Raw genomic sequence first — 10,006 nt, forward strand, 5'->3', positions numbered from 1 at the left:
TCTTCTTCTTTATTTTAATCTTAAGAAAAATATCCCCCAGGAATCTGAAAACAAAGACTAGATTCCAAAATAATTACTGTTAATGTACAGGGGGCATATCTCTTTTTCAAAGAAGCCCAAAGAATTTCATGTGAAATATGCTATATCACTGGAAATTATATATAATTTACTTTGGGGGAAATTTTACAGAGCAGAATGTTGTCACTTCCTAGTGTCAACTATTTTCTTTTTAAAAAAAATGCTATTTGAGGGCTTCCCTGGTGGCGCAGTGGTTGAGAGTCCGCCTGCCGATGCAGGGGACACGGGTTCGTGCCCCGGGCCGCGAGGATCCCACGTGCCGCGGAGCGGCTGGGCCCGTGAGCCATGGCCGCTGAGCCTGCGCGTCCGGAGCCTGTGCTCCGCAACGGGAGGGGCCACAACAGTGAGAGGCCCGCGTACTGCAAAAAAAAAAAAAAAAAAGGCTATTTGTGTGTGTGTGTGTGTGCAATGCCAGTTTTATTTATTTTTATTGAGCTATAATTGACATAGAACGTTACATTTGCTTCAGGCATACAACATGTGGGTTCAATAATTGTATGTATTGTGAAATGATGGATCCTCTATAATTAATGAATGAAAATGCCTACCCCAAAAGGTTATGAACACCTCATTGCTAGTACTCATGCACAACAATCATTAAAAACCACAAAAGAGTTTCCAGGGTTTGGTGTGTAAGCCTGGTGAGGTGCTTTTTAGGCAAAAGAGGTCATGGACGGAGCAGGTTGAGGGGAGAGTGTTGTACTTCAAGGTTCATTCTGTTTCCTATTTCCACCCCTACGTCAGAATGTCTGTCCTTGACCCAGAGCTTGTCTGATTTTCAGAACTCAGCCTCCCAAAAGGGAGGACCAGAATCGTGGAGCTCTGTGTGAATTATTAATGGGCATTAATAACAATACCAAGGGGTCACACTGAATGAACTTCTGCGGTTTATGTACTTTCATCACACAAACATTCAATGACAGAAGGAATGTTGATCTTGTGTCAGAAAAATGATCCAGAACAACCTTCTGCTTCTGACACCAGAACAAACAGATATTTTATGGAAGAGCTTGGTTGCCCTCTTAAATCCTAACATTTTGGGTTAAGGGTGTACAAAAAAATTCCTAAATAACAAATTTAGCTCTGTATTTCATTTACCTAACTAAACTTTTCCAACCGTATTTATTTTTTTCAGCCAAGATGGACCATATCAGCCAAATTTTAACAGTCTCCATAAAAAAAGAAAAGGACTTTCCTGGTAAGTTTAGCCAAAACTTCGGGTGAGTGCTTAGCTAAGATTTAATACAATTTATTGAACTGAACAAAAATGAAGCCAATGGACATAGTTTTAATCATGTCTTTTAGCTCTAATCTCTATATTACGAAGTTCACAATTGTTATAGCTTCTTGTCTGATTGTATATTTTGCTGCTGTTTTATTCCTGTTAACGCTTTTTCTCTTAAATTCTATTTTGCCTCATATTAATATTGCTATACTAGCTACCTTTTAAATTTGGTTAGTAATTATTTACCTGGTTTATCTTTGTTCTTATCTTCATCCTCCACATATGTGTAATATTTTGTTTTATGTATGACTTCTAAAAGCAACATATGGCTGGATTTTTGTTTTAGTCATTCCAATAACCTCTGCCTTTTGCTAATGGGTAGCTATAATCATAACTGTAATCACTCTTATATTTGAACTAATATCTACATATCACACTGTTTTCTTTTATCATCCCTTTTGTCCACTTCATTTCCTCTTCCTATTTCTACTGAATATGATTTTCTATACGTCCAACTTTTGTCTCCCATGGACAGTTTGGAAACTAGAGATTATAGTTATATTATTTTTGTAATTACTTTAAAATATATAATGTACACACCAAACTATAAATTTAGCTTATTTATCTATTCAGAAGTTTTCTTCATAACTAAAACCATACCCCTAGTTACTTATCTGTTTTATATTAGTTATCTAATATATAGTTATCTATTTTATAGTCTATTTTTAATAACATTTACTGACATATTCTATTAATTCCTGTGTGTATTATTGTTTCCCCCACCCCATCTCAGGTCTTCCCTTCAGGTTCCCTTTCTTCTGGATAATACCTTTAACAGTGAAGGTCTCTGTCTTTATGTGTCTGAAATGTCTCTGATTTGCCTTCAGTCTTGAATGATAGTCTAGGTAGGTATAAAATTCAAGGTTGAAAATGATTTCCATCAGTATTTGAAGTCCACTGTTTTCTGGCATCTACTGTTTTTTGTTTGGTTGGTTTTTCATTTTTATTTATTTATTTTTGTCTGCATTGGGTCTTCATTGCTGGACACTGGCTTTCTCTAGTTTTGGTGAGAGGTGGCTTCTCTTGTTGCAGCGCATGGGCTCTAGGTGCACAGGCTTCAGTAGCTGTGGCACGCGGGCTCAGCAGTTGTGGCTCGAGGGCTCTAGAGCGCAGGCTCAGTAGTTGTAGCGCATGGCCTTAGTTATTCCGTGGCATGTGGAATCTCCCCAGACCAGGGCTCGAACCTGTGTCCCCTGCATTGGCAGGCGGATTCTTAACCACTGCGCCACCAGGGAAGTCCAGTGGCATCTATTGTTGATGAGAAGTCTCTCTTAATTGCCACGCCTATGCCAATAACCTGTCTTTTCTCCCTGGTGATTTCCATAATTTTCTTTTTGTTCCTGATATTCTATGTTTACACTCTGATGTCAAGCCTTAGATTTGTTTCCATTTAGCTTTGTTAGCATTTGGTAGGTACTTTCAATCTGAGGACACATGTCTTTCTTTTAATTCTGGAAAGCTCTTAGCCATTAATTCTATCAGTTCATCCACTATGCCTCTGAACTTCTCTTGTGTATTTTGACTTTGGTCTCTCTGTGCTTCATTTAGGGTAATTCTTCAGCACTATCCTCAAGTTCATTGATTCTCTCTTTGTGTCCAGCCTGTTGTTTAAATTGCCTATTAAGTTTTTAATTCCAATAACAACATTGTTTGTTTCCAAAGTTTCAAGTTGATTCTTAGTCATATCTACTTGACCTTGTTTTATTTCTGCTTGGGTTTTGTTTCACAATTTTTTGTTCTTTTTATGAATACTCTTCCTGTGTTTATCTCTTGCAGCATTCTTCTAAACTTACCTGTAAATGTGTTTCTCAGGCTGACAGAGCATTTTAACTCCAGGACTTAATTCATGTTAATTATCAATTTTGTTTTCTTTCTTAGCTTCAAAAGTCTTTGTGCATTTTACAAACCAAAAAACTTTTGGAAGCCAACAGACTTGCAGGATCATTTTGAGGTGTTTGATTTGGCTATTTGTTTTGTGTTTCTTTCTTCCTTCCTCTGTGTTCCAGACACCCTGTCCATAAGGTGGGGGTGACCCTCACCCACCTGCCTGCACCCACTGCCCAGGGTTAGGGTTATTATTCAGACCTCCTGCTCGGTGCGAGGATCTCAGCTTCAGCCTCCCAGTCGGGGGGAGGTTTCCTGAGGCTCCTCCCTGCCCCTGGGTCTGCTCTCCCTGGTCCACAACTTCCTTGAAGCAGCAGCTTGTCCCCAGCAGTTTTCCACATTGTCCTCTCATAAGGGACGGCTTAGCACCACCCCAGACCCAGGCTTCAGGCACCCAGCCTGCTGCCAGCCCCCCTCGGCTGCAAGGCTGTGGTCTTCTCTCTCCTGCAGGAGCCCCCCTGCCCTGCCAGCTTCCTGTCCCAGAGACCCCTGCAGGCCCACGTCTACAGTCTAACCACTGTTTGCATTGTTGTTGCATTTCTGGTGTAGGGGAGGTTTATGCTGAATGTTTAGCCCGCTGTGGTTATTCACCTTTTTCTTTTTCTTTTTTCATCAATCATTGCTATGTGCTTGGAGCACCAACAGTACTCAAAGCATGAATTCACTGCACCTTCCTCTCCAGTGACAACAAGAAAAATGACCATTCATTAAATACTTATGTGCCAGGCATTGTGCTAGGTATTTTCATCTCTTACCTCATGTCATTCCTAACATGCTTCTGTAAGGCAGGTGCTATCCTGCATCTCCATTTTATACAAGAAGAACTAACCCTCTCTACAGCTTAAATAGTCTCTTCTGTGACACATATTCTGGCAAGTAGTGCATGGGTGTAGAATCCAGGTATGTCTGACTCCAAAGCCAGAGCCCTTGACCTTGCTATAGTAAGGATGAGATGATGTCTCCTGATAATAATCTCACATTCATTAGTGGCTTTGTGATTCCACAGAAGAACCCCAGGAGGAGGAAGGGCATGGGTTGCATTCTGTGGTACTGGTTTCCAGTTAGAGGTCATTTACTAACTACCAGAGTGACCTTGGGAAGCGACTGCGGCCACCTAGGTCTTTATTTTCTCTATAAAAGGGTGTTATTAAAAATTAATATTTCTCCCTGCTTCCTTACAAAGGTCAAAAAATAACATCGCGGGGTGGGTGGTGGTGGTGGGATGAATTGGGAGATTGGGATTGACATGTATACACTGATATGTATAAAATACATAACTAATAAGAACCTGCTGTATAGCACAGGGAACTCCACTTCGCTGTACAGTAGAAACTAACACACCATTGTAAAACAGCTATACCCCAATAGAAAAAATTTTTTAAATAAAATAAAAATATGAAATATGTATGTTATAATATTTTATATTGATTCTAAGCTTCTTTTCTTGTATTGAAACCAAGAGATATCATAAGCAAAGTTTATATTATTTTCCCTGAATACATTGCCTTACAGTCACCCACGCTAGAGCTCATTTGCCATTTCTCTACCCACTCACAAAAGCTCCTGAGATCTTACTATGGTTTATCCCTGTCAGTCTGACATTTCACTTCCATCTTTAATTTTGGAGATCTCACTGTGTACTCTCTGATCCACGTCACTTATAAAACTATTAAATAAACTTGTAACATTTTTTCATCTGGAAAGCAAATGTTTTCCTCTAGTTTTGATTTCCTACTAAGCCAATTCTTTATCTACAGAAAAACAAAATACGACCCCCACTTACCCACTGACTGGTGGCAAATGACTATTCCACAGTTTTTCATCAGCAGTCCTTTTCTTATAAAGAGGGAAACATCATATAATGGAAAGATCAGATTATGCAGCAAAACCACCTGCATGGGCATCCTGTCAATGGCAGGACCCAGCATCCATGAGCTGCAGTTTTCTCATCTGTAAAGTGAAGGTAACACATCAATCCTTAGGAAGGATGCGGTGATCTTATAAGATCAAGTACGCCAAATGCCAAGCAGCGTATCTGACATATGGTAGGTTTTCGATAAATACAAACTCTCCTTATAGCTGAAGCCAGAAGCATCGATTTGCAGCAAACTTCTTAAAAAAAAAAAAAAAAAAGCATGTTGACAACATTAACCATAGTCCAGTGATGCAAAGAACTTGCTTCTTTTTTCATTTTTATTGCACTGCCAGGTTCAGTAAAGCAGCAACATACCTTAACGTTCAATTTTGATAGATAACGATGGCTTGTTTCAAACTTCAACAGACAAGCAGGCTTCACTCTCCACATAAGCAGGGGTCCCTTTCAGAGCACCTCTGAAGTCTTTGAGAGGAAAGAGGTGTGGTATCCCGAGGGATAATGATGAGGGTGCTGAAGCCGGCTTGTGGACAATCAGCTGTCCTCTACAGACCACGGAGAAGCTGTCTGTGTGGCTCATTGGTGGCTACAGTGTGCTGTCCAGCTGAATGCAGATCTGTCCCTGAGAAATCACTGCCCTGCTCCAGTGGACAGAGGCAGCTGGTTTGGAAGAAGTTTCACATTCTTTGCAATCATGTGGCGTAACCTAAGCCTCCATGGGTACTGGACAGAGAGAGTTTCAACCCAAAGACAGCTTTTAGGAATTCTCTGGACTGGAGTTTCCTAGGCTGAGTAAATGCATGTGTGCCAGAGGGGGGTTGGGGGCATCCAATTAATTGGGGAAAATGGAACTAACTGGCAGGGGGGAAGACGTGAGGGAAGGAGGGGAGCAGGGGAGCCACAGGGAATCTCATCACTTTCTCCTTTCCCTTCCTCTTAAAGAAGTTTCCCCTCCTCTTAAAGAAGTTTCCCCATCGTCACTTATGTGCTACCTTGCTAGCTGCATTTTTCCAGAAAGTTGCACTGTCAGGTTTGATAAAGCAACAGCATTCTCTGATTTTCAATGTTGACAGATAAAGATGACTCATTTCAAACTCCAACCAACATGGAAGCTTCATTCTCCACATAGGCAGTGGTCCCTTCTAAAGCTAACCTGCCCACTGCATACGTCCGCCTCTTTTCAGAACCTTGTACAGATTCATATAATTGTCATCGTAGCCTATAGGAAACAGAAAGATTTCTTCCTAGAGGAAAGGAGCTATAACTGCAGCCTGTTCTTTCAGAACTATATTTGTTTGCGCAGCAGTAGATTTACAGCTTTTAGGAATTCTCTGGACTGGAGTTTCCTAGGCTGAGTAAATGCATGTGTGCCAGAGGGGGGTTGGGGGCATCCAATTAATTGGGGAAAATGGAACTAACTGGCGGGGGGGAAGACGTGAGGGAAGGAGGGGAGCAGGGGAGCCACAGGGAATCTCATGACTTTCTCCTTTCCCTTCCTCTTAAAGAAGTTTCCCCATCGTCACTTATGTGCTACCTTGCTAGCTGGATTTTTCCAGAAAGTTGCACTGTCAGGTTTGATAAAGCAACAGCATTCTCTGATTTTCAATGTTGACAGATAAAGATGACTCATTTCAAACTCCAACCAACATGGAAGCTTCATTCTCCACATAGGCAGTGGTCCCTTCTAAAGCTAACCTGCCCACTGCATACGTCCGCCTCTTTTCAGAACCTTGTACAGATTCATATAATTGTCATCGTAGCCTATAGGAAACAGAAAGATTTCTTCCTAGAGGAAAGGAGCTATAACTGCAGCCTGTTCTTTCAGAACTATATTTGTTTGCGCAGCAGTAGATTTCTCTCCAAGTCACTGAGTCATCTTCCCAAACATAAAACTCAAAACTGAAACCTTCTTTTCCTTTTATTGGGAGATTGACATTCTCATATAACACTTCATAATAAGGTGTTCAAAGGGCACATTTAAAATATATGAAATGTATATGAAATAAAGTCATTGAGAACTGGAGATATTACAAGCCTCAAGCCAGCAGGCTGGCTTAATAAAGAACCACAATAACTCACAGACTAGAAATTCAGACTAAAGCCCAAATGAAGACCCTCTCTCACTTCTGATCCACCTGAGTTCTAATATTTTCAGGTGCTGCCCCAGGGAAGAATCTTTAACTGGATTACTTCAAAACTATTTCTTTCCCACTTAAATAGAAATGTGCTGTGTGGAATAAACTGCATCAGATTTAAAATACGATGACTTCATATCTGTTGCAGCTGCCTTTTATACCACGTGGAGTTTGGCATAGTATCGAAAATCCCAATGACTTCTCGAAAAAGCAACACCTCTCTCCTTGGCACTTGCTGCTATTTCTCAAATGTTTGTGAAACCATTATCCTTTCACACCTCGGGGAATTTTCTTCAATGAAACTAAATTTATGTTCCTCTTATTCCTGAACATGCGCCCAGGTAGGAATTCAGTAAAACTAGAATGAAAAGTGTTGTGGCGTTGGCGTGCAGCACTGAAGCCTGTCCTCCAAATAAAGATGCGTAAACAATAAGAGAAAAGCTCTGGCTTCCCAGTTAAATATTACCAGCAGCGGGCACCCACAGCTTTCATTATAAGGAGGTGCTAAAATAAGGCCTTCACTACTTCTTCCCACCCACAAGCCCCTGGAAGCTTCTAAGGAGTCATAACCCAGACATCACTGTGGCTTTCCCAGACTCTTAGGAACCATATCAGGTCAGGCTAAACTCCCTGTGGAAGCGTAAGGCCAAGAAACCTTGAATTCCTGAAAGGCTTATGTTTTCATGGCCACTTTTTCACTTGGCGTCTTGCTAAACAGATGAGAACTTCAGCTTCTGACTCAACACACGCACACCCCATTATACAAAGCCAGCTCTAGTGAAGGTTGGAAGGTCATGAGAAAAGGTCACGTGTTCAACATATGTCAAATGACAGAGCATCCCACAGTACATATTCCTGTCCTTAAATATCCTTTTGGCCATTCTTTGTCCACCCTCTCCATCAAGGAGCCTTCTCACCACCCTTTCCTCACCCCTTACCCAGACTCCTCTCCTCAGTCCCACCCCCTTGACTTCCTGGACCGGCCTCTGAATTCCTTCCCCCATCTCTTCCTGCAGGTGTGCAGAGCACTTCCGCCCTCTCCCGGTCCTGCTCCCACATGCCCGGAGATGCTCCACACACAACAGCATCACAGGTTACAGGGACCCACTCCCTCAGAGAGACAATGTGCTTATACACATTGCCGTCCCATCACACAGTATACATTTTCCCCATTTGGGGTTTTTTAATCTTTTCAAAACATTCTGCATCTTTTTCACTTTTTGCCAGAGACCATCCAATATTTTTGCAGCTTCAGTCTCACATTTCATTGACATAACAAACTTATTTGCTCCCCAAATGGAAATTTTATAGGATACATTTACTCTTTCACAATTTGACTGATAGTTAAATTGCCTGCAGTTAAGACTGATAGTAATTTTCTCTTCTTTATAGACCCTGATTGTGTTGCCGTGAAGCTTTTCTAAGCCCTGAGGAATAAATGTAGAGTCTCGTGTGGCTTTGAGAAGCTCAGAAAAACAGGTCCTCCAGTAGCTGAGGGGCAAGGAACTACCATTAATCAATGCCTGACTCTGTGCTAGGTATTTACATCTATAGCGTTAAAGTCAGAATGTAATTACTTTTGAGAAATGTTCTAAATATCTATGTTTAATAACAACCTCAGGATATACTGGTGGAATCATTTTTAGTATCAAGTAGCTTTTTAAAAAGAATTGTGTCCCCATTTCATAGTTATTTTTTCTTTCATACTGGAATTTATCCTTTTTACAATTTTTCAAGTATCAGGAACAAATTTTAATGCCAGACACTTTCACGGACCACTGTAAACTGGGAAAAAAATTTCCCAATGACCAAAACCCATGGTGCCTTTAGCAACATGTTCAAACTAATGTGCATTTTGTGACTCACCGTGGTGCTCCTATAGATTGGAGGAGAAGCCTCTCTGAGGAGCTGACATCTGAGCTGAGACGGGAAGAAGCTGTCGGGCGAGATCAGAGCAACAGCCAATGCAGCGGCCTGGAGGTGAGAACGGGCCTGCGATGTTCAACGCAGGGAAAGAGGCCACAGGGTAGTGAGCAGGGCTTGGCTTTCAAGAGGCAGCCAGGACCAGGCACCACAGGGCTTTGAAGTCCAGGTAAGAAGGCTGACCTTGACTGTAAGTGCGATGAGGATCATGGCGGGGGCGGGGGGCATAAGCAGGGGCGTGGCATTGATCGGATTTCAGATTTTACAAGATCGCTTGGGCTGCTGTGAGGAGAGAGATTGTAGGGGCAACGGGGGCAGCAGGAGGTCTGTCAGGAGGCTCCTGCCCGCGTCCAGGTGAGAAATGATGGCGCGTGGCCATCATTTCTGAACGTGTTGCTAAAGGCACCATGGGTTTTGGTCATTGGGAATTTTTTCTCCCAATTTACAGTGGTCCGTGAAAGTGTCTGGCATTAAAATCTGGAGCAGCTGAGGAGAGAGGAGAGCAGCACGGGGGCATGTGCCACGGTATGTGTACCAGCCCGGTTCCCAATGTCCACATGATGAGGCCACATGCATGGCAACAAACAGTCTCCAGGGGACGTTTTGGGTTACATGTATGGAAACATAGGCTCCTTTCAGGAACACCAGGCTCCTCCGGAGAAGCACTGCTTTAAAATGCTGCAGTGGGTCTGTGGGAGACCCAGCCCTCCTTTGCATTGTTAGGTGAACTTGCCAAAGTATCCCACAAACTGTTTTCATCTACAGAATATTGGAGGTAATTCTTTCACCTCAGTGCCTGATGAGGCTTAATGAATGCTTACAGGGTGG

General features: G+C 42.1%; 1 long non-coding RNA gene across 1 annotated transcript; it reads left to right on the forward strand.

Annotated features, from left to right (window-relative positions):
• Nucleotides 1-1,237: 1,237 nt before the first annotated feature.
• LOC129391582 (uncharacterized) lies at nucleotides 1,238-9,186 on the forward strand. The gene is made up of 3 exons (XR_008615963.1): nucleotides 1,238-1,276; nucleotides 8,648-8,793; nucleotides 9,138-9,186. It is a non-coding gene; the product is annotated as an uncharacterized lncRNA (long non-coding RNA).
• The last annotated feature ends 820 nt before the right edge of the window (nucleotides 9,187-10,006 follow it).

This window comes from Physeter macrocephalus, chromosome 19, assembly GCF_002837175.3.
Source record: "Physeter macrocephalus isolate SW-GA chromosome 19, ASM283717v5, whole genome shotgun sequence".
In the NCBI taxonomy this organism is placed as follows: Eukaryota; Metazoa; Chordata; class Mammalia; order Artiodactyla; family Physeteridae; genus Physeter; species Physeter macrocephalus.